Here is a 26,052-nt window from a genome sequence, read left to right as displayed (position 1 = left end):
TACATAGAAGTCCTCTGCCTGATTTTCCACTCAATACTGTGGCAAACAGGGACAACACACAGAGACAGAGGCTATGGCTTATGGTCTGTTTGGTTGGTCAAATCGAGCTAGCCAGGAGGCCGGGGCTAGGAGGCTTAGAGAAAGGTCATGGCTAGAGTTATAATTGGACATGCACCCCCCCTACACTTCTATGGAGTGTTATCTCTCGGGTGGGCACAGTAAGAGGCCCAGGGAGCAGTACAGCACCATAGCCAGTCCTGGGAGAAAGGGCAAAGATCTGGATTGAGGACTGCTGGTAGCATCTTATCACAGCCCGCGCTCTTCGGTGTGACTCACAGCATTCAAGCCTGCCTGAGGACACGTTGAGGCAGGCTGAGCATGGTTCACCGAAGGACACACAATACACAAACACACACAAAAACACACCATACTGGAGCAGGGCAAGGCCTTGTCTTTGTTAGTCTCATAAAGCATTGTCACCATAGCAACTACTGCCTCATTAAAAAGCTACTGGTGGTGGCCAGTGCCCGTGGACTTTTCTTCTTTGTCCCTTTGATTCTTGTTTTGTGTCTTTATGGTTTCCATAATTACAGCTTGAATATTTTTCTTTTTTAAGTACAAATAGGTTTGTAACAGAAAGTGATAAACAAGAACTTCAGAAAACTCTTATCTGAGAGAGAAAATTAAAATGCCTTTGGACCTATTTAATAATATACAACCTTTACAACAATAAAATGCATGTATATTAGCTATTTACCATCACAGAATAAGTTTAGCTTTCGCCCATTCTTTGCTTTTTTCTGAGAAACTACTCTTAGTATGTTTTATGATATAAATATTTCTAATGAACCTATAAAAAGTATTCACCCATGGGATACTGTACACTTTTATTAATTTCATAAGTCAATCGTGGTCAATGTAAGATAGCTTTTCTGACAAAAAAAAAAAAGTGAAAACAGATCTCTACACAGTAATGTAAATTAGATATAAATAAGTCAAGCGAGCTGATTCAACAGAGGTCCAGCCAATTAATGCTAGTAGTCTCACAATTAGTGAAATAAGGATGACCTGAGTGCACCGAATGTATATCAAGTGATTGTAGTATAAAGAACCTGTGTCTGAAAGGTCTAGTCACTGGTTAATCAGTATTCCTGGCTACCATTACACCATTAACACAAAACAACACTACATGTAACTCAGAGAAAAGGTTATTTAAGTATAAGTCAAGAAATGGAAACAAAATAATTTTCAAGGCACTGTACACCCACCCAGAGTTCAGTTAAATTTATCATCAAAAAATGGAAGGAATATTGCACATGTGTAAATGATGCATCAGGCTGTCTTCACAAACTAAATGACTAATGAGAGAGGCCACCAAGACACCTATGACTACTCAAGCTTCAGCATGCAACAACTGAAAACCTGGGTTCTTCACTAGTCAAATTTTTATGGGAGAGTGGCATAGAGAGAACCACTGTTGAAGAAAAGTCAGATTAAATCTCGAGTAGTATCTGCCAAAGGCATGCAGGAGAGTCTGTGGTCAAGTGGAAGAAAGTTATTTGGTTTGTTGGGACCAAAACAGTGTTTATTGGCCATCAGACGATACGCTTTGTTTGGCAGACACCAAACACTACCTATCACCACAAACACATTATCCCTACTGGGAATTTATGAATGCCAGCAGCATGAAGGTAGCATCATGCTGTGGGAATGCTTCTCAGCAGCCAGCACGAAAAGGCTTGTAAAGGTAAACGCAGTTTTGGGAAAGTTCAAGTTCTACATGAACTACTTCAAAGTTCAGTTCACATATTTTAAAATTAATTAGTTCAGTTCATAGTTCATAATTCAAAATTTTGAACTGAGTTCACAGTTTCAAAATGAAGTAGTTCATGGTTCTTTTTTTTTTTTTTTTTTTTTTATATGTTGCTGCGAGCTATACCCTTAGAACACTAGCATTTCCCCATTATTGCCACCCATTCAGTCCAGACTACTAGCCAGCTGCAGCCACGTCTTTTGATTTTTTCTAGTCACTTGCACATACCTTGAAGGTTTAGCTGGGTGCTTTAGTTCAATGTGCCGTTTCAGGTTTGCTGTTCATGTTGTTGATGTACGGAGATGCTTCTTGAAACCTGGTGGGCAAAGTTTACACGAAAAGGTAAGATTTTTCCCACCTGGATCATCACTGACCTTTTCATAAAATTCTATTAAGTAATCATACGAAGATGCCGTACTAATCGTGGAGGCAGAATCTGAAATAATTTGTTTTTGCCTCCATGCTTCGTATTTTGATGACACAAGCAGCAGTGCCACAATGTGGTGGCTGGTGTTGCCAGATTGGGTGTTTTTCCCCCTACATATTAAGGCCCATTTATGGTATGTTTTAGCCAGGTTTTTGCCTGGAAGGCTCTATGGAAATCTGGCACTCTCTTGAACAAACTTTGAAAGACCACTGTTCACAAACGCCAGAATGAGCACGCTCACAATACAGTACGTTCAGTTCACGGTTGCCCAAAATATGAATGAGTTCATGAACGATCGTTCAATGAACACGCACAGGCACAACACTGGGCAAATGATGGGAAAATCCTTCATGTTGTAAGAAAAATGCAGCTTACAAGTAGATTTATTTTGCAGCAAGACAATGACCCGAAGCATACAGCGAAAGCTACAAAGAAATTGTTTAAGACAACAAGGTGAAGGTTCTGGAGTGGTCGAGTCACAGCTCAGACCTCAATCCAATTTGAGATTGGACTCGAAAAGAGCTGTTCATTCCCTATCCCGGTGCAACCGAACAAAATTTAAGCAGTTTTGCAAAGATGACTAAAGTAAAATTACAGCGTCCAGATGTGCAAGCCTGATTGAGACCTATCCACACAGACTCAGTGCTGTGATTGCAGCTAAAGGTGCATCCACTAAACACTGACTCGAACAGGGTGAATATTTATGCAGTCACTTATTTTTACATTACACTTTTTTATTTAATTGACCTTACTTTTTAGAAATCTGTTTTCAATTCGAAATTAGAGAGGGATTTTTGTAATTTTTTTGAGTCAAAAAAGCCAATTATTGCCCATGAATGATTCATAAAATCAATAGGGAAAGTTTTCTGATAATAAAAGCATTGAGCAGTAAATTGCAAAGGGTTTGGTATATTTGTTAATAATTTAAAACATGAGAAAGTTGGCAGTGGTGGGAAGACAGTGAGGGATCACTCCCTTGTAACTGGAGAAGACCCACTTTGTTGGATAGACATCAAGAAGGACCCGATTGGGGTTTGTATTTGGTGGTATCCAATTTTTAATGCTGTTACATACACTATTAATGCCACATAATCAGGGCTGTCAGCATTAATGCATTAATCATGATGCAATTAGCATCCATAATGTGCTGTAGTTGTTTCTGGTTTTTAATTGCACCCTTTATTGTTCCTCTCAGTGTGGCTGTTTGTCCTGAAGAAGCCTTTTGGAGGAGAGGCAAACATCCCCAAGAGCTTTGATCAAGTCCAGATGCGTCCTTGACAAAGATTTTGGTAACCATGACCTGGATGAAAGAGAACCTACACAGACATCTCCTATGAAGCCATGGCTCTCCATCTAATCTTTGCAGCAGCAGGTTATAATTTTGCTCTTGTCTTTCTTCTGCAGGCAGCTTCTTCACTTCCTGTGTGCCCATCGTGGTTGCTGTTGGAAGCTCATTAACAACCAGCATCTTGCAGGCTCATGCAGCTGAAGAGTTTCACTGTCATCATCAGGGCTTTGAGATATCCAGTCAGGATGGAGATTTTTCCTAAAAGCTGTGCCTTCCTGTAATTTCTGCCTATAACATTACAATTTCTGAGCTCTACTTTAGGCATTTTTCACAGGTGTTATTTTCTCTTTTCATAAATTTGTGATTATGCTGTCAAGCAAAAGGTGCGTGTGGTGGGTTGAGGAGCAACTAATTCATTGCACAATAGGGACGTCATATTAACCTAGCACAGTGGCTTTCATTTTGTCACATTAGATTTTTCCCCATCCTCCCTCCAAGGCCCATTACACCAAATCACACACACAGAAGAGAAAAAGCACCAAGCAAGCATGATTTGTTTTCCTCCTTGTGGGCCCCTTCACATTGTCAAACAAAGGACTGAAATCTGTGCTTTTAAACAGACCGGGCTTTTGCTTAGAAAATTACTCTAACACTAACAGGTTACAAAATTTGGATTAAAATGTTCAAATAATCTCTGTGTTGAAAATTAATTATTACATAACACTGTTACATATAGTGCCTATAAAATGTATTCACCCCACTGGATGTTTTACACTTTCATTGATTTTATAAATCAATCATGGCCAGTACAGTTTGGCTTTTTTACATTTTATATATATATATATATATATATATATATATGTATATATATATATATACATATATATATATATATATATTTATATTTTGTCAGCGTGAAAACAGAGTTCTACAAAGAAATGACAATTAAACAAGTAATGTAAAATACTTTTTTTGTTGTTGTTGTTTTCTGTAATGTAAAATAAGTGATTGCATAAATATTCACCCTCTTTAAGCTGGGGTTCTCAAACTGGGGTACGGGGACCCCCAAGGGTCCACAAGCCACATCTTGGGGGTCCATGAAATAATTCAAAATAAATTATTAAAGTAATGCCTTGTAATTAAAAATCAAATGAATACATGTAGGAACCACGGCGCCATAAAACAACCATACTAAACCAATCGGCCCCACATAATTCAGCTCTGGGCCAATGAGAACTCAGATATGATTGTGAGATATCACGTAAATCTATCACACGTCATGTTAATAGAAGCACAAGAAAAAGCAAAGAGAAGAGGGGCTTCTTATTTGGCTGATCAAAGGATTGCAAAAGTAAGAAGCCACACTCAACTGGACAAGAGCTTCTATTTAGGTTGAAGAGTTTAAAATACAGCATCTAGGAGTACAAATGGCAGTTAACATGTGTTTAAACAGCGTGGGGGTTATGTGGGGGTCCTTGGAAAATTTCTGCCCTGTAAGGGGGTCCCTAGAGAATCCCCAGTATAAAGACATCTGTGTCTGGAAAGTGCAGTCACTGGCTGCCTACCATTACACCATGAAGAAAAAAGAACACCCCAAGCAGCTCAGAAAAGGTTTATTGAAAAGTATAAGGCACAGGATGGATATAAACAGTTCCAAGGCACTCAACATACCCAGAGTTCAGTGAAATCCATCATGAAATGGAAAGAACATGGCACATGTGTAAATCTAAATTAAGCTGACCTCATAAACATAGTGATCAGGCAAGAAGGGGAGAAGTGAGACAGGGCACCGAGACACCGATGACTGCCCTTAGGATGTGTTAATTTCATCGACTAAAACTTTGACTGAAACTATTTGTCGACAGCCTCTTTTTCCATGACAAAAACTAGACAAAGGCTAACAAAAATAGATCTGTGATGATTAAAACGGACAAAAAGCAAGTCTAGTTTTCATTAAAATGGCTAAAACTAGACTAAAATGTAATGTAGTTTTCATCAGACATGCAAAATCCATGATATTTCTCTACTGGTGGTAAATCTGTCAAAAAACAGTGCAGCTGTATCTCTTCTGTCTCTCAGCTGTAGAGAGCAGAGACCCCAGGTATATGGCTGAGTGCATAGAACACACTACCATGACTCGGTACCAGATTAAGGCAAGAAAATAAATGCTTGGAGTAAAAGTAAAGACTTAAACATGAGGACTTTTTATTTTTATTAAACTAAAATGTCGAGTTTTTGTCGACTAAAACTAGACTAAAACTAAAACACATACTTTGGGGAAGTGGAGAAAAGTTCTTTGGTCTGATGAGACCAAAATGGTTCGTTTTGGCCATCAGATGAAACGCTGTGTTTGGTGGACACCAAATACACACCATCCAAGTTAAATTATACTGACCAATTCCAAGGTGTGGAAATTTTTATAGGCACAGTAATAATTAACAGGTGACCTGACATGTGCCCAGCTATGACAAAGAGGAACTTAGTATTGCATTATGATAGATTCTGTGGCACCATTTCAGGTTTCATGAGAAAATACACTTAATGTTTCTGCAGAATTGAACATTTTGTCAGCAGACTTCTGAAGTAGTTCTCCTAGGAAATTCTTCTCAGAAAGTCATAAACAATGTATTATTTGATGACTCCACTTGAAGCCTGAGACTCTTGGTAAAAAATAAATTGAACAAAGCGGTGTTTGTTCTAATACAGACAAGTTCCAAAGCCAGATCGTTTTACTCTTGTGTGTTCTGTATCATCAGAGGTCTGGCATTAGCGTCTCGTAGTACATATAGCGTGAATGTAATTTCATAAACCCTACTTTGTCTCCCAAGGCACTGGTGTTTCACTTAGTTCTCGCTCTTTTATCTATTTATGCATCAAATCAAAAGGGACAGTGAGGCAAATTTAGGGAGTGGAAAGTGTATCCTGAAGAATTTAATAAGAAAAGAGATCTTGATGGATTACAGACCTTCTCCACATCTGAGACATTTTCAGAATGATAAATCACAAAGGCCTTTCATACTCCCTCTTTCTTTTCCCTTTTCCTGCTTCTCTCCTTCTCTCTCTCTCTCTCTGCCTCCTCTCCTCCTCATCTCATGAGCCTTGGCTTTCAATTGTAAGAGATTACAGGAGCATAGCCGGACTGTGGCCCGTCGAGGATCTTTTATTAATATTTATATGCATATGAAACAAGCCAATTCTAAGCTGTCGGTGAGCAGCTGAACCCTGCAGGCCCATTGTGTATATATCTATATGCAGGAGCCACCGTGTGTGGCGGTTTTGGGCCTGTGAATATACAGTATGTGTGTAGTGGAGTACCTGTGTTTATGTGTGTGTGGTGGAGTTCAAATTGTGACACTAACCGCTTAACCCTGCCGCGTCCCACACCACCTGAGCCACCAGTTATGTATCGGGGACCACGAGAAGTGTTTCCCAGCAGGATCTCATGGTTAGCAGGAACTCTGTCTTCAAGGTTAAACAGGACTCTGAGGTCGGGGAGGGGGGGGGAGGGTGTATCAGTGGGTGCTCTGAATCTGCAAACAAGTGTGGAGCCTGGCAGTCAAGGCTATCGAGGAGCTGATATCCCGCTGGTGGAAGGAGCAGGAGGAGACTAATCCTTCATACATAATAGATAACCAAATCCTCTAAAACACAGAGACGCTGGCTGCCTGCACCACAGAGGCCCGGCCACCGCGAACAGATCAGACATCAGGCACCCCCTCCTCACCGCCTTCATTAATACTCAATTACAGCCGAGCTCCTCCAGCACGACACCATTGTCTTCACCTGAAGCTGGCCTTTGTCAGGAGAAACAGGCAAAGCTGCCCCCTTACACAAAGAGATAATGCGCCCTAATGTCTTTGTCACTTAAGTGGCGAGAAAAGCCTGTCTTCAGAATAACATCAGCTCTCATTGCATGTACTTTGCATTTGTCTGTCACACTGTCGTGATCAACACAGTCAGAATGAATGGATCTAAAGGGAGCTGTGTGTTTATGCTCACAGTTCACTGGAGTGGTTGTATCACAGAATGAGAATGAAACATAAATAGCATACCATCAAGTCCATGTGAACTCTGAAGTCTTTGCCACAGCAACAACACGTCACTTCAAGCTAAGGAGACACTGCCTGTGTTCTGCTGCAGCCATAATATCTGCCAGCGATATGAGAGTTGACACATGCATAAGTGCCTTTTGATCAAGTGACAGATTGTTTTAGTTCGAGTGTCTTTGTGGTGCTCAGTGTCTATTTATGGAGACAACTTAAACACATCATACTGTTTGCTTTAATGTTGCACAAATAACCCCTATAAAAGAATTTTTTTTCACTCTTGTCCCTTGTTATGCTCAACCCTTAATTACATAACATCTTACTACTATAATTGGAGGTGTGTGTGTGTCTGTGTTGATTTGCACGCCATACCGTTGCTCCAGTTGTCCTTGATGCCCCTTAGAAGTCTTCTTGGGCGCACTGGTTCGAAACTGGTGCCATAAAAAAATCATAAATATGTACAGATTTTCGAACCTGACACGCCAGATCGACCGTTTCAAATATCCATTGCATGGATGTATTTCGCATTCATCTGGGAAAGCTTCCATAGAAAGCATTATGGAAGGGAAGGACTTTTCAAAAACTCTTGGATGATGATTGGAGGAACGTCCTGTCTGCTACATTTATGACAGACCAATCATGCACTTCTCTTGAGCTAACAGGCTACCACTGCTATAGATTGTTAATGGTGGAGCTTCTCCATGAATAAAACTTTCAATAAAATCCCAAAATGTTGGGTGAAGTTATCTTCCCCTTCTTCTTTATCTCTGAGTTAACAGCGGTTGGCAACCAATTTGCAAAGGTACACATTGCCGCCTACTGTACAGGAGTGTGCAACCTCAGGGTGACATGTATACTTCAGGTGAGGACTTCCCCTGTATAGCATATCCATTTCTCTCTCCCTTCCATTCTTCCTTCACGTCAACAGGTGGCTTTCATGGCACCACCCCTTCCCTTTGGTTATTGTATAACATCATAAGGTTGCCTTCATCCACAAGGTTTTGCAGTATTGCTGCTTCGTAGAAGCTTGCTTATTTGCATGCAACTACTCCCACTTCAATTCACCATCATGCTTAAAAGGAACCCTGCATGATCAGCCAAGTCCATCTTGTTGGATAGATATTTGTATGTCAAATGTATGTTAAACTAAAAACTCACTAAATATCCCACATATCTGCATTTTGAGAACATTTCAGCTCATAAACTCACCAGGAGACCGCCATGTTTTCATCCCCGTCACGGAGTATGATGTCACGGTTCCGCAGCGCTCCTCTCCGTTGCTGAGCAGTAACCATTTTCAGATGGTTTTTCTGCTTGCAGCTGTTGCTGACATGAGTTGGTTTTGTCTCCCTGCTGTCAAAGCTCTGTCATTCCTACAAAGTTTTACCTCAGTAAACCTCCATCAAATGACTGCATTGAGCGTATAGTGGAGGCGTGCCGGGAGCTTTTAAAAAAAAAAGTATTATGTACATAGAACAGAGTTTCTCCAAAGAAATGCTAAAGTGGACTTTTACTTTGAAAGGCGCAAACTGGAAGTCCTTTCGTATTGTGTTTATCTTTACCTGAACCATGTGGAAACAGAGAGCCTCATAAAGAAGAGAAGTCCGGGGAACAACTTTGTTAAACAGACACATTTTAGCTCATGGCCTTCATATGGTTCATCCAGAAACAGATTTCAAATATTTTCTACCCATGTGGATGTAAATATTTGCAACAACAAGGTAAATATGGCTCTGTATTTATCATTTCCCTGTCTAGATGGACAGATAACCTCTCATGGTGCAAATATAATATTGAAGAGACCTCTAATTTTAGAATTCTCTGTGCGTGAGATGTGCTGCATTTCTGAGATGCAGCCCTAACACTGGCTGCCAGTCTGAAACAGGTTACTGCATAGGATCACCGCGGAACTGTGACGTTACTGCACCAGCGTGGACCAAACAGGACCAAAACATGGCGGTTTCCTGATGAATTTATAAACTCAAATGACTCAAAATGCAGGCATTTTGCAAGTTTTTTAGTTCATTATGTACATGAGAGATTCAAATATCTATCCAACAAGATGAACTTGTCTGATCATGCAGGGTTCCTTTTAAGAGATGGTGTTTGCTATCAAACTACTGCAAGCCCATGGGTCTGCTGAATCCACAGGTATCTTCTTCATCACTGTTCATGCTACGACCAGCTCGCACCCATGACTACTATATGGCTTTCTTAAAGTTCGAGGAAATGTCATGTCAAAACAAAGGTAAAGGTAGCTGTAATGTAGCATTAATTTGCTAGCCCTCGGTGGCACAGCTGATTTGTTTCTACACTTTTTAATGATAAACATGTGTCTTACTTCATCCACAGAGGTGGATTATGTGCATCTATACAAAGTGGCATGCAGCCAATAGGTGGGTGGCACTGTTGGGGTGTTAAAAAGCCCAGGTTGCTTTGATAGCAGCCTCCAGCTCATTCATATTGTTGAGACTGGTGTCTCTCATCTTCCTCTTGACAATACCACTCAGATTCTCTACAGGTTTCAGGTCAGGCCAGTTGGCTGGCCAATCAAGCACAGTAAATACCATGGCCAGCAAACCAGTTTCTGGTAGTTTTGGCTTCAATGTGGGCAGGTGCCACACTTTTTCCAGTCAACTTTCCATAAATACGCTTTGATACAGCCTCTGAGAACAGCCTGCCCTATCAGCAGTGACCCTCTGTTGCTTACCCTCTTTGTGAAGGGTGTCAGTGATTGTCCTCTGGATCTCTGACGGCCTTTCTCATGATTGCTGCTGTGTGTACTGAACCAGAGCAAGCGAGTGAAGGCTCAGGAAACCTTCGCAAATTGGACTTTTCCACAATATTCTAGTGTTTTGAGAAAGTGGATTTTAGATGTTTTGTTTGCTAAAATGTACACATTTCTTGTGTGTACATTTCCTTAAAGTGCACATCCTATTGAGTCACTATGTACTAAAATGCTTCCTCTCATGGGTTTCTGTCACAATTCCTAACATATGTAGCAGAGAATTGCTAGACTGAGTGGAAGGTGTCACAGACAATACTTCCTAATGCATTATTAGTCACTCAGGAATAAAATGCCACTGCTTTTGTTCCAATTAGCTCTCTAAGCAGGACATACTTGCTGCTCCTTGCAGCCCTTCTTAGCAAGTCTTTACATTACCCCATCTATCCCCATTACATGCATTTTCTTCCTCTTTCCCTTTTCTTTCTTTCCCTTGCTTTATTTCCACATTTTCAGGCTCCTTGCCGCCTTTGGGGCTGCAAGATTTTCAGACAGAAATAACCAAGCAGGTAACAGTCTCTCCATGCCTCGGAGAATGAGAAAGCCCTTCTTTTTCCTTCTCTGACTTTCTCCTCCTAATCTATCTTTTCGCTTAGTCTAGGCAGGGCTCCCTGGGCGGAGAGGTCCCTGTAGGCTCCGGCTGTGATCTGTGGGTGTTTAGCTGTTAATCTGTCAGACTAATTCTATGGACAAACACTGCTGCGATGTATAATTCCCAATCCGCAAGGAGAAAGGACGTGGAGGCCATAGGGCAGCCTGGAGACTGATGAGCCACGCTAGCATAATTAAGGCCAGCAGTTCCCTCGGTACGAGCCAGCACGTCCTTCTCTTTCTCTCTACATCTATGTCCATCTATCTTAAACACCATCTATCTTTCTATGCATGTCCTTTATGTATCTCTTTCTCTTCTTTTCATCTTCCCTGCCATTATATCAAGTCTCCGGTGGCAGTGGAGGAAATCTTTTTTTCAGAGCTTGCATCACAAATCACAAGAGGGGAGAAAAGAGACACAATGAGAAGAATAGTGCTTAACTCTGTTTTTATATATCTGTGTTTAGTTGTTTGAAATTAATCATTCAAGGATTCCAGCCGTGTTGATTACTCCACCTCGTCTCCAAACTAACCCCAAATCTAATTGTTATTTTAAAAAATGATGAAGATTTACCAAGAGACCTTGAACCAGCAAAAAGCAAAGGCTGTGGATTCCCTAATTAATTTTGAGTCAGCTAGAGATGTGTTTTATTAAGTGTTTGGAGGTGGAGCGCGACTGTCAGTATTTCCCTTTTATGGTAAAATCTATAGAGACAAGTGGTTGCAGTGTCTTTTGTTTGAATATTATCTTTGGCTTCATTGAGTTCAAACTTAGCCTTTCATGCACAGCTTTTTATTATATTATGTCAGTGCTACTTTCTTAGGATATGAAATCTGGTATTGGTTCTTTTTTAAATACAATGTTCATAATTTTGAGCAAGTTTCAGGTCTGTTCATTAGAGTAAACATCATGCAACACCTAAATGTGAGTTTTTTTTCTCAAATGTATAAAAGTTCACCGGCAACAATAGTTGCCAATGTTTATACTTGTCATTTCCTTTCCTTAAATATTTTTTTTAATGTGTTTGCTCCTTCTACCAGTGACATATGAGTAGACCCCCTTAACAAAAAGTCCAAAGAAAAAAATGTGGTCTCCATGTACTTCCTGTTACATGGCGTTGATGAATTCCTGATCCATTCTATCAAGGGCTGAAAGGTCAGTTTCATATAATAACTAAGTATTTGTGGTTGATACTGTTATATCAACTTAAAGTCCCGAAGTGATTAAAAAATAGGTTTGTTGTATGAGGCCACTGTGTTATAAACCAGCAGGCCAAATATCAGTCATGAAAAACAACCCTAAGTTTACCGAATTAAATTTAAAAATCAAGAAAAATAAGGCAGTATGGATGGTGTGGGCGTGTCGGTTGAATTTGCTGAAGCTACACCCAATCACAAGAAATATGATCCGCTCAGATTTTAAAAAATGCTTCTGCTGCATGGCTGTCTGTCACAGTAGAGAGAAGAAGCTGGGGATTAAATTTACTGTTTTCTGGCACAAATATCTCTGTTATGATCATTTTAATGACCCGTAGTCCACCATGGCTGAAAGATTTGGAGAATTTTCTTCACAATGAAGAAAAACACAGCATGTAACTGGCTGTTAACTTTTAATGAAGGCAGTGACATCGGCTAACAACAGACTGAGGCGACACCACAGAGCAAAGCAGCAGTTTTAGTTAGCTTTTAGCTGCTAGCAAACACATCAACAATGTGGACATGTAGGAGTAAAAATAAGTCAACACTCAACTGAGATAACTAAAAGTTAGTAACTTATGTAGTAATAAACTAAAATCCCACCGACAGCAATGGCCGCCACCCATACAAATACAGTTTTCTAGATATTAGAGCACAAAATGGAGAAAATAATTGCAGATCCTGTTCATATGGGAACCAGTTAACATAATTTTGTCCGTAAATTGTTGGGGGAACATTTGGGTAACATTGGGTTAAAAACAAGGAAAAAGAAATCTTTAAACAAACATAATTTCTGTTAGTCTCAAGTTTACTCTGGCAGAGAGAGTCAGTTTGGTTTCCTGGATTCAACTTTAGTAAGTTTTCCATCTTTGAAGTTTCGTCTCATACATGAAAAAATATGCTTGAGTATCAAACTGCCTCCAAATTTGTTTTCATCAAATATTTTTAAAAGCAGCAGAGTCTCAGTTTTTGTATTTATTGTTATCGAAACATAACCACCATTGCATGACATCCAGTTCTGATATCATGTTTTTCTTAAATTTAAATCTGGAGTGGCCATGGTTCAGTCATAGAGCCAGACGTCTGTCAAACATAAGGGGTCTGATCCTCATGTCCTACAGTTACATGTGGAAGTGGGCAAGACACTGAATCCAAAACTGCTCCAGCAGAGTGTGAATGTGTGAAAATGGAACCACTGATGATCAGTGGTGCTCTTTACACTCTCTACAGTTATTGTGTGAATTTTTTTAATGGGCTAATGTTGCACAACAATGTACTTTTGCCAATATCTTCTGCATTTCCTTTCAGTCCAGTCCTCCTCCCATCGATGGCTTAACCTACATTGCTGCTGCTAATTAGCCAGGATACCCTGAGCATTAAACGGAACGCTGAATGATCAGACCAGTTCATCTTGCTGGATAGATATCTGTATCTCTCTTATACATACTGAATGAACAAACTCACTAGATATCTGCATATTCAGTAATTTGAGTTTGTAAAATCATTAGGAGGCCGCCATGTTTTGGTCCGGCACTGTGACGTCACACTTCTGTAGCGCTACTCACCGTTTCTACGCAGTAATCTGTTTCAGACTGGCAGCCAGCGTTGGGGCTGCATCCCAGAAACGCAGCAGGTCTCACGCACAGAGAATTCTAAAATTTGAGGTCTTCTATGTTTTATTCACACCACAAGCAGTTATCTGTTTATCTAGACAGGAAAATGATGAATACAGAGCCACACTTACCTTGTTGTAACAAATGTCCACATTGGTAGAATATGTTTGAAATCTGTTTCTTGATGAACCAGATAAAAGCCAAGAGCTTAAAATGCATCTGTTTAATAAAATCGTTCCCCGATTGTCTACTCTTTATGAAGCTTTCTGTTTCCACATGGTTCAGGTAAAGATAAACACGGAATGAAAGCACTTCCGGTTTGTGCTTTTCAAAGTAAAAGTCCGCTTTAGCATTTCTTTGGAGAAACTCTGTATGTACATACTGCTTTTATTTTGAAAAGCTCCTGGCATGCTCCCACTATACACTGAATCCAGTCTTTTTTAAAACGTTGGAGGAATGACAGAGCTTTGACAGCAGGGAGACAAAATCAACACACAGCAAACTCATGTTTGGTATGAAAGCTGTTTCCTGGCGGCAACAGCCGCAAGCAGAAAAAAACATTTGAAAAACGGTTACTGCGTAGCAACAGTGAAGATCGCTGCGGCACTGTGACGTAACACGGACCAAAACATGGACCAAAAATGGATGTGGCTTCATGGATCTCTCAGCTGAACCTCCTCTCAGCCACCAGCTGATATGAGGTTCAGCTGAACCTCAGGCCAACCGAACCTGGGGGCGGTGCTTACTGCCCACATTACATCATGAGGGGAAAATCTGAGAACAGCTTGTTTCAGCATACTTTTTCTGAAAGATGGAGAAAGAGAGTGGGGGTTCTGATTCTTGGGGGGATTGTGGACAGGCCAGGGGCACATATTTTTGTTAGAAAAGCCCGAAAAAGTGTATTTTGCATAATATGTGACCTCTAAGGAGCAGAGTTTTTTTAGCACCACTGTGGCTGCATGGGAGACGATGACCTGTCTTAACCAAAGTGTGCTGAAAGGGACAATAAAGCATGAGATTAACTGCAATAAAAAAATGAAGCTCTAATTATGGATAGTAGTTAATAATGGTTTAATATTCCTGTAATATAATTAGTAACTCTTTTCCCTTTTGTAGAATATTCTTCCCTGACTACACTTAAAATGATTAAAATTAGCTGAGTTTGGATGTAAAATAAGCATTAAGCCCAGTATGGCTACAGTCTTCGCTGTTTTCCTTGTTAAATGTGACCGGTGTTAGCAGTAGGAGCTGTAGCTTTGTTAGCTGCAGCATGTGACAGCTCTGCTAGTGGAAGTGGTTGTTACTGCTGATCTAGCTGTGAAACACAGTGCCATGTCTCCAGGCAAGCTGGAAGATACCATCATACACACCCTCAAGCACACACACAGCTCAAGCACGGTCTAAATAGCGCGGATGGAGAGAGGGATCTCAACAGGAATGAGATTGGAAAAATAGACAGTCGTCCTCTGCTCCCTCACACCTGAAAGTCCCGTAGGCAGAGTATAAGAGCACTTCTCTGTAACTCTCTCCATCAAATTCTCCTCCTCCTCCTCCCCCCGCTTCCCTCCATCTCGACTTTCTCCTCTGACTGCAGGCGATTGGTTTGATCTCTGATCCCTGTAGTCCTGCCACTTCCCTCCTTTCCCCTAGACCAAGTGTTGTTGTTTTCCCAACCAACACGGATCTGCACTTTCCACACAAAACAAAAACACGGCCGCTCCTGTGACATAAATACACGCTGATATGTTCCCATTAAATATCTAACTCCAGCCTGCAGATCTCACCCAACATATTCAGAAGCATTAATAGGATTTGCTATTTCCTTGGAGTGCACGCACAAACCATTTCCTTTGTTGGCAGGGTTGTTTTGAAAGAGTAATTCCCAGGTGAGGTGTAAGTAAGAAAGCAAAAAAGGAAATAAAGAAGTCTGATAAAAAGATTCCTGAATTTGTGTTGCTTTTGAATACATATTCACCAAATAGCCTTGCCCTTCAGCAACCCAAGGGTTTGATTATGCATATCAAATTCTCTCTCAAATATGCTTCCTATTTAAACAGATGAATCAGAAAGGTTCACCATTAGTAAAAATGTTTTTTAATCCTGAAAATACTCTCACACAGTCAGAACCTGAGAGTCTGTTCTTATAGGATTGAGAGCAGCACAGTCAGAGCAGTGATTGGTGCTGAGGTAATCTCCAGAGAAAGAAGAGACCTTGTTTCAAAGATCAAACAATCCACTGTTTAATTTCATTCTGCAGTATGGACCTTTCAAAAAGCTCTCTGGGGACTTGTTTTCTTTGAGAACCCTCAAAGAAACACATGAGAAACATGTTCTTTTCTATCCATATTGCCCAGCCTTTTTGTCTCTGCTGTCGCTGAGATAAACACTAATAATTGTGCCTCTGTGTAAAAATGCCATTAGTCATTTGGGTGAGCCCCTCCATCTTTGATGGGAAAACATTATGCTGTAAAAACAGCGGCATGTTCCCAGCCTAGGCCTCACATCTCAAGGGGGCAGAGCAGCAGTTGCTGTTGTTTAAGAGCTCCATTCATTCTAGGCTGGCAAAAACACACCAAGGCATATGGCTGCTTGATTTAGTTAGCTTGTAAAATCATTTCAGAAACTACATTTGGATGAAGATAACAAAGTAACCAAGCAATTAAATGAAGTATGGTCAATTTGAAGCACCTGATCGCACAGATCCAGCTGTGGTGGAACATCTGGTGGAGGATTTTGCGGACCTGCAAGAGGAAAAGCTGCAACTCTTGGTTTGCAGAATCATGAGTAACAAAAAAAAATGTTTTTCTACATCAGTGTGCTCTCCTACGAATGTGAGTTTAAGCCCCCATTCAAATACACATTTAGAGGTTAACTGGAATAGATGTGGCGTTTGTTGGTGGTGCATGTCAAAAGAAGGTGATCTCTGCCACCTGGCAAATGAAAAGGGCATTCGCTTTCCATGATCTCACCAGCACGACAACAGCCAGAAATACTGGCATGCAGCCCCACTGCCTGGCTGCTATCGACTACAGAGCTGCTCCGAGTTTTGATGCTGGACCTGAGTTAACCTGTCAGGTCAGATGCTTTCAAAAAATATTTTTATTCAACTTGAATGAGTCACCGGCATATTCCTCTACCCATCAACGGGTTACATCTGCTTAAAATCACATCTTACACTCATCCCGTGCTCATGCTGCAGCCAAGGCTGCCCATAAGGGGGGATAAATGGAGGAGCTTTCTGGGGCCCAGCCAAACTGGGGTCCCATGGAGTCAGTAAAATCATGGTAAGTTGTAAAGTTAAGCTGTGATAACCATATTTTTTTTTAGCCTGAATAATAATCAGTATCATAAAAGCAACAAAAATTGAATTTTGTGTATTTATGATGAAGTACAATTAAGCCTTTTTCAAATGTATACCCCCTCTCCTTAAAAAAGAATTACCTTTCTATCAGGAATGTTAACAGTGTGTATAGGCACAATGACTATGATTTGGTTAAAAGAGACAAAATTGCCCCCAAAAATTGAAAAAGTGTCCAAAAGAAGTAGCAAAATGGGGCAAAAATTGGCATATAGTTGTAAAAATGGCAAGTAGCATCAAATACGGGCAGCAAGTGGCAAAAAGAGGCAAAAAGAAGTTGAAGAAATCTGCAAAAAGAGGCAAAATGTGCAAAAAGTGTCAACAACATAACAAGGATTGCTGAAAGTGGGAAAATATGTTTAGAAATAGCAAAAATTGGATATAAAAAAAAGTGTTAAAAAGTGGCCAAAGGGAGCAAAGTCAGGCAAATTGGGTAAAGATTTGCAGAAAAAAAAATGGCAAAAAGTGGCAAAATAGGGCAAAAAATGGCAGATATTTTTAAATAGGTGAAAAGTTGCTAAAAAGGTGTGAAACTGGCCAAAAAAAGGCAAAATGCAGCAAATATGGAGAAACGGTTACAAAAGGAAGTTGCAGAAATGTGGAAAAAAAAAAAGAAAAGTGGCAAAATTATTACCAATATGGGTGAAAAATGGCCAAACTTGGCAAAATCACAAAAATGTAAAAGTTGGAAAAACTGGCAAGAATTGGCATATATGGGTAAAAACATGCTAAAAAGCAAAAAGAGGAAGGAAAGCAGATTATTTCCATATAGAAAGAAGAATAGTTCCAAAAATTTGGCGAAATGGCTCAAAAAAAGTGGGAAAAATAGATGGGAAAAGTGGTGAAATAGGTTAAAAAGTAGCACAAATAAATAATTCCAACATCAGAACCCAATAACAGCTTGAAATGCTTTCAGCTCTGAAATGAGGTGTTAACCATTTACTGATATTATCAGTAAACCACAACAGGAGAGGGCCCGTTCTCTGGGTTTTCAGGGGGCCAGCTAATTCTGTGGGCGGGCCGGGCTGTTGCACAGAATTCTGCAGAAAAGGCATAAATGCAATCAATAGATGAAAAAAGATGAATGGAAACAACTGCAAGTTAGTAAAACAAATGGCTCTGATTTGAGGCTGTAATCTGTGCAAGTGCTGCATGGGGGCCTACGAGACAGCAACAAGTATTATTAATGGTAAACAGTGAATAAAAAGACCATAATAAGACATGCATGATTAGATAAAGAGGAAAAGGTCACAGCAGGTTGATGCATCTGTCTCATTAGCTGCTTTATTTGTGTCCCTTCGTTTACCCTTCATTAGCCTGCCTGTTTAATCCTCTTTCCTTCTCCTTTCCTCAAAGTCTTTCCTTTCATTAGGCCCGCCGCTCTCCACAGCTTCCTCTCCGTGTGTTGTTTCTGAGTGTAATGGCTTCCCACAGTGTCTATCTTTCCAAAATGTCACCCCGGCTCTCTCCACAGCGTAGTATTTTCTGACACGAGCACTATGTGCAGCAGACAGGGCATAGGGATTAATTTGCCATGTGTGTATACCTCAGCACCAGACAGGGGTAGAGACTGTGACTGAGGCCTGTCTGACAGCAGAGACGGAGCCGCACTCGCAGGATCCCTCACGTCTCCCTCTGCACTCGATGTCACAGGCAGCAGGGAAAAAAGAAAAGGAGGTCCGTGATACAGGAGGAGGAGGAGGAGGAGGTGAGGATGTGGCCCGAGAGGAGAGGAGACAGACAGGGAGAGATATGGAGAGACCGTGTGCCTGGTATCAGGGTGAGAATAAGTAAAAGGAGATGAATCCTGCTGCAGAGAAAAGAGAGGAGCTTCTCTGGAGTTATCACTGTAATGCAGCTCAGTGCCAAAAGAGGTCATGTGTGTGCTGCAGATTCATTAGTTTCATAAGACATTAATATCCTAAAATCATTACCAGTTTGAGCAGAGAACAGTCTGTATGTGTGAGGCTTTATTAAACCCCCTTCTATAAACCTTAGGTAAAGTCTGAAAGTAATTAATCTTTGTGTACACCATGTTGATTTGCAGTTCAGATATCCATGTTCTGAAGAGAATAAGAAAAGAGGATTTCATCAGATGTGACTCTTTCTTATTTTCCTGAAATAGTCACAATATTTAATCCTCTCTTGTCAGTTCTCTTCCTTTGAAGGTACAAAATGTGGAATTTTTGCACTGAATAGTCTAAAAAAGGACTTCTATGTTAGATTTTAGTTCTTCATTGACAGAGCCGTAGTGACATAAAGCAGCTCTGGCTCAGTAGGTTGAGTCAGTTGTCTCAACTACATGATTGTGGATTTGATCCTCAGCTCCTGCAGCCGCTTGTTATTGTGTCCTTGGGCAAGACACTTAACCCCACACTGACCCGACTGCTCCTTAAGTGGCAAATGAATGGGATTAGTTGATACTGATGGTCACTCTACACGGCAGCCTCAGCCATCAGTGTGTGGATGTAGAGTGAATGAGTGTGAATGGGTAAGCTGTGTAAAATATCTTAACTAGTCAGAAACTTTGATAGTGCTACATGAGCCCAAGACTATTTTAAGGCACCACATCTTTGTTGTTTCTGTTGGTGTTACTAACCTTGTAAAGCTGATGGATTGACCAGATTCCATGTCTGTCATCAGGTCATCTTAGAAAGCTTCCATCTGTAACATTTTTCCCCATCAGAGGATGAATGAACCAATGCAGTAGCTACAGGTCGCCCACAGAGTTGGCTGGGCCCCTGACAAACCCAGAGCATGGGCCATCCCCAGTTAGGATTTTTCAGTGGTGTCAAGTATGTGTGCTGGATCAGTAGCATTGATTCCAGTATTCTGGTTTACAGTTTACCCAACTTACAGCTGAAAAGTGTGTCAAACTTGGGTACCAATGTTGAAAGAATTTAGTTGTACCCCTTTTTAACCACATTTTATTTATTTGCCACTTCTCATCAGTTTTACACAGTTTTGCCCATTTTTGCCTCTTCTTATCCATTGTTTACCACTTTAAACCAATTTCACCACAGTTGATCCACTTTTACTCACCCTTTTCCACCTATTTTTGCTACCTTAAACACATTTTTGCCACTATTGACTCTTTTTTACCACCTTAGAAAATGTAATTGCCTTTTTTAATCCCATTTCACCACTTTTTCTGTCTGATTTTGCTGTTTTTAAGCTATTTTTCCTCATTGTGCCACTTTTAATCCTATTTTTTCTACCTTTCTCCCTGTATCTTCCATTTTTAAACCCTCTTTTATCCAATTTTTGCCACTTTTGTTTTTTCTCTGCCTCTGTTGCACCATTTTGCCAATTTAAACCAATTTTGCCACACTTGAACTCCTTGTAATTACTTTATTCCACCTAATTTTGCAACCTTAAACACATTTTTGTGTCTTTTAAATCATTTTTACCACCTTAAGAAATTTAATCCTCTTTTCACCACATTTTCTGCCTGATTTTGCCACTTTAAACCTATCTTTTCTTATTTAACCCACTTTGCCAACTTTTAATCCCATTTTTTTTTCTTTTTTTTACCACTTTTATACCCTTTCCTTTATCCTTTACTGCCTGTTTTTGCCACTTTTAACCCAGTTTTGCAACTTTCAACCAAATGTTGCCTATGGTGATCAATTTTAGCCAATTATAGCCACATTGCACAGTTTTAACCTGTTTTTGCCACATTAAAAAATGCTTTTGCCATGTGTAACCCCTTTCACCTTTTTTTTTTTTTTTGCCAGTTTCCCACTTTAAACCCAATTTGCAGCTTCCTGCCCGTTTTGTTCCCTGCTTAACCCATCGTTGCCACTGTTAATCCATTTTTGCTACTTTTAAAATCCCATTTCACCATCTTTTCCACACGTTTTTGCCACTTTTAACCCATTTTAATTCAGTTTTTTAAAAAGGATTTACATTTTTACAAAGTCTACTATGGCATAAATTTAAAAGATGTTACTTTCAAGAGTGGTAAAAAAAATAAAATATGACAATCACAGCTTGATTTAACAATGATTTCGCTGATATCAATGGACCAAGTCAACATTAATGCTGCACACTCCTACTAGATCATATGTGTTGCTCTGATACTTCCATGTTGAAGATGGCTGACATCCAATCATCCTCTCTCATTTTTGAAAGGTTCCCCAAACACCGACTGTGGGCTGAAGCTGGATGTAAAATACATCTCATCTGACGGTTATGTGAAACTGTACGTTAGTTCACTATGCATTTAAGACTGCTACATAAGGAGGCGGGACTGCTACAGGAAGCTGCTGTTCTGTTGTTGTATCTCACTCTTGTTTTTTGCTGCTTACTTGTCATTTCTTTGATTAGGATGCCCCTGCTCCAGAAGTGACTTAAATTAGCTCAACCCTCCTACGAGTGCTGCAAACAATCCCAGAATGCTTTGTGTATACAGTGCATTCAGAAAGTATTCAGAGCCCCTTGACTTTTTTATTTAGCAGTCTGATGCTACAGTTATTAAAAAAATCAGTTTCGATTCTCCTAAATCTATACTCAGTACCCCAACATGACAAAGTAAAAACAGAATTAGAAAAATAATAATTGATTTAAAAATAAAAAGGAGCTAAAATATCACATTGGCATAAGTATTTAGATGCTTTGCAAAACTACTTTTTGCTCAGGTGCCCAAAATTTCTCTGGATTTTGCTGAGTTGTTTCCACACCTTGACTGGAGTCCACCTGCGGTAAATTAAATTGATTGACATGATTTGGAAAGGCACACATCTCTCTGTAGAAGGCCTCACAGCTGGCGATGCATATCAGAGCAAAAACCAAGCAACAAGGTCTAAGGAAGGAAAATAAGGCAAACATAAAACAGAACATGGTTTAAAGTTTAGTAAATGCCCCTTATGTGGTGCAGTTTTTTAACTGAGTAGAGTTTTCAGTTCAAAACAGTCAACACTGAAGATGCAGCACATCTATACTTCAGTTAGTTCTGGTGGGGCTGTACCACCGCTGGGTTGGATTAGCAGGGACTCAATCCCATGGTTCCCCCTCTACCCTCAATATCATCTTTTGTTCACATTTTCACTGAGAGCCTCCTAGTGGTTAAATGTGCATACTATGATTGACGGTATAGTTTTCTTTTGCTTGAACTTGGCATTCCTGTTTAAAAAGAAAAGAAACTTAACCACTTCTGAACCTTTCACTCTTTTTTATTTATTGTGACATTATGCATTTAAATGAAGTAGCCAAGACACATAACATATCTACATCCATTTAACAAGCGCTCATACATGTATTATTAATGTCCATTAATTTACATGCAAATAACAGGATTAAATGACACACAAAAAAGATTGGTATGAAATATTCATAGAAAGAGCGTTTGTACCCAGAAGCCCCAAAGATAGCCCCCCCACCCCCCACCCCTGAAAAAAGTACACAATTAATATTTAATAATTTCCCTACCATGGTTTAAACCTCACTTACTCCTAATTTATCCCACGCCCTGCAACCACCCCCATTCATCTTTTATTAACCCCTCTAAATCTTCTCCAGTGATATCATCCCTTTTTCAAGGATTTGAATTTTTAATTGATTTAAAGCAGTAAAAATATCAAACTTAAGTTTTGATAGTATCAAAAGATGCGTTCCAGTCTTATTGAAGGAATATTTCCCTTTTGTGTCCAGCAAGTTTAAGGTTCTTATATTCCGGTCATGGATTTTTGAATTCACTAAAGATTTATTTAAAACAACAACAACAACAATAACAACAAAAAAAGAAAAAAAAAACTCTTTTATTGTTTTTCAGCTCCACTCTCAAGAGCCACATTTTTATTTTCACAGTCCGAGTGACTCTATAGGCACAACTTGATGCTCTGAGTTTTCTGATCATCTTACATTTGTATTTGGGGGATTTAAAAAGGGACCATAGGGAGACTTATGGTAAAATGACCTACATTCATTTTACCCTCTACCTTCACAAGACTTCCAGAGCTGGCTGCAGAGAAGCATCCCCACAGTATGATTCTGCCACCACGGTGCTTTACAGTGGGGATGGTGTGTTCCTGCAATCATGGAATCTTGTCCAAAGAGTACTTCAGACTATCAGACTAAGGAACTTTCTTCCACTTGACCATAGTAGTCCTGGTGGCCTCTCTCACTAGTCTCCTTCTTGCACCGTCACTCAGTTTGTGAGACTTTGACTTTTCAATAACCTTTTCTCTGAGTTGCTTGAGGTGTTCTTTTTTCTTCATGGTGTAACGGTAGCCAGGAATACTGATCAACCAGTAACTGGACATTCCAGACACAGTTGTCCTGAGACACACCCACTGCACTCAGGTGATTTTATTAACATTAAAGACATTAAAGACTTTTTCTGTCATTTTTCGGCGTAATAAATGTCAAATTATATCGACCATGATGGATTTATAAAATTAATAAAAGGGTAAAACATCAAAGGCTGCTTTCACTTGAAGTCTAAGGATTGACAAAGAACGCAGTCATGAATTCACTCAATAGTAAAGGCTCAGAACGAGCTGCCCGCTGCAGCTCTCTGCACCACAAATCTACACACATTTCAAAGAAATTCTTTAAATAGTCTGACTCCTGTGTCCTGACCTTTCCTTGCCAGAAGAGAAGATGGTGATTTACTTCGATGCAAGAGAAAAAACCCTCCTGCTCTCCTCTTTGATAACGAACTTAACCATCGGATGCGCCACACCTGCATTATCACAACATTGCTCATGACAGCCGATCACAGCCTCGCCCTCTTAATAAAGCAATGTCTGGAGTGGCTGTGAAAGCCTTGTCTGGGAGGGAATGCAATGGGCAGGGGAGTAATGAGCAAGTCTGAGATAAATAATGGATCGCCGTCATTCATATTACAGAGGAAATTACTGTAATGGTGCTTGCTGGGTGAAAGACCTCCATCTAACACATTAACACTCAGGACAAAGATGGAGAAGAAAGCAGGACAGAGGAAAGGAAGAGGATGAGAGTGGATGCCAAAAGTAAAGGAGGAAGGAGATCATCAGTAAGAAATAGGAGATCATCATCTTCAAAACATATCCTGCCACTTGAGGACTGGCATAAAATGAAGCGAGAATGGAAAGTGAGGAAATGAGCACATGACTATTTTGAGTTTGAGATTGATTGAAACACCAAAAAGCTGTATTTCATATGTGACTTATGTCAGGAGGAAGTTCTCTCTTTCCTTTCCTGATACCTTCCTTTTCCAACCCTCCCACTTATTCATCCAACCCTCCCACCCTCACTCTCTCTCTCTCCTCTGCGCTCTCCCAGGGCATTAGAAAGAGAATGGTCTGAATGTGAGCCTCCAATAGTGGAGATAAATGGGATTTGAAGCAGAGGCTATAAGGAGTGGCAGTCATTAGACAGTAAGTGAGCCAAGCGAGTTGTTAGGACATGAGCAGTGCTAGTCGTTAGGATGGGATGGAGGGAGGGAGAGATGGAGCGATGGAGGGGAAGGAAGGAGGCCACTGGCTGTTTGTTCTAGGACTAAGTGCTGGATAATGAGATCAGACTGACATGACCCGGCCCCACAGCTGAGAGAGACAGCTTCGCCATTACACCTCTCTCTCTCTCTCTTGATCTTATCCTCTTTGTCTTACACATGCTTTCTCTTTCTATCTCTATCTCACTCTTTTGTACAACTCTCTTTCTCTTACACAAACTGCAACTGCATCGGCTGTGGCATGTGAGGTCTAAATCAGATGAAGGCACAGTTCCTTACAAATGCAGCAATGAAACAGACTATATTTAGTCGACTAATGTTGAGGCTACAGGCAACTTTTCAAACCACATCGGGCTAAAAACTCTGATTCATGGAGGCAGAGTTGAAAATGGAAAACAATGGATTTTTTTAAGGATTGCACAAGCCTGGGAAACAGAACTTGAACTGGGCTTTGGTTAAAAAGATAGCATACACTCACAGACCACTTCATTAGGTATACCTTTTCAACTGCTTAGCCAATCACATGGCAGCAACTGATGCATTTGGACATATAGACATGGTCAAGTCAATGTGCTACCAGACAACAAGCACAACAATATTGTGCATTATACCAAAATCCATCAACTTGAGCTGTCTTCAGTTTGATAAAACTCAATCAGAAACCAAGTGTTAGCTTGGTAAAATGACTACATGGCCAAAATAAATGAAAAGTCGTCATGACATGTTCAGATGCTATGGTTGTAAGCTGTTAAAAAATAGGGTAAAACTCAAATTCCATATACTTCATCTGGACGTAGTGTCATAGCTTTCATACCAGGTTCATGTGTACTGTCTTTCTCCATATGTTTTACCTTGATAAATCTTCCTACAAGTGACCTGAGCCATAGTGTACCTGAACTGAGCTGGGAAAAAATCAGAATAAAAGCATTCTACACAAACGGGGCATCTACTTTGAAATGTCCTTGTACTATGTTTATCTTGCTTAAGACATATTATACCAGAGTGGCAACAAAAAGCTTCAATAATTGTACAAGTTTAGATGAACATCTTTATTAAACAGTCGCCTTTCAGCTTGTGGTTTTCATCTGGGTTGTTAAGAAACAGACTGCAAACATATTCTACTGATGTGGAAAAACATGCTGTACCTGCTAAGACAAGGTAGATATGGCTCTCTATGCATCATTTCCCTGTCTATTTTGTCCAAAAACAGCACGGTGGAAGAAAAAATAGGCAAGCCCTTTATTCTCTAGATCAACCTTTCCCAAACTCCAGTATGCTGCAGCCTAATATGAAACCTGAAAATCTTCTTGGGCCCACCAAAGCCCCTATGCAACCATAACAGGAGACTCAAATATTTGCCTTTGGGTTTTTATTTTATAAACAGTGTATTTTAATGGGAGAAACTTGTCTTCAGTGATATTAACAGTGCTTTATCAGTGGTTATGGCATTACCAAGTACAATTGACCTTTCGCTAAGCTCCTCCCTAAAACTGCCA

This window comes from Cheilinus undulatus, linkage group 10 (genome assembly GCF_018320785.1).
Source record: "Cheilinus undulatus linkage group 10, ASM1832078v1, whole genome shotgun sequence".
NCBI classification, from domain to species: Eukaryota; Metazoa; Chordata; class Actinopteri; order Labriformes; family Labridae; genus Cheilinus; species Cheilinus undulatus.
Note: the sequence above shows the minus strand (reverse complement) of the source record.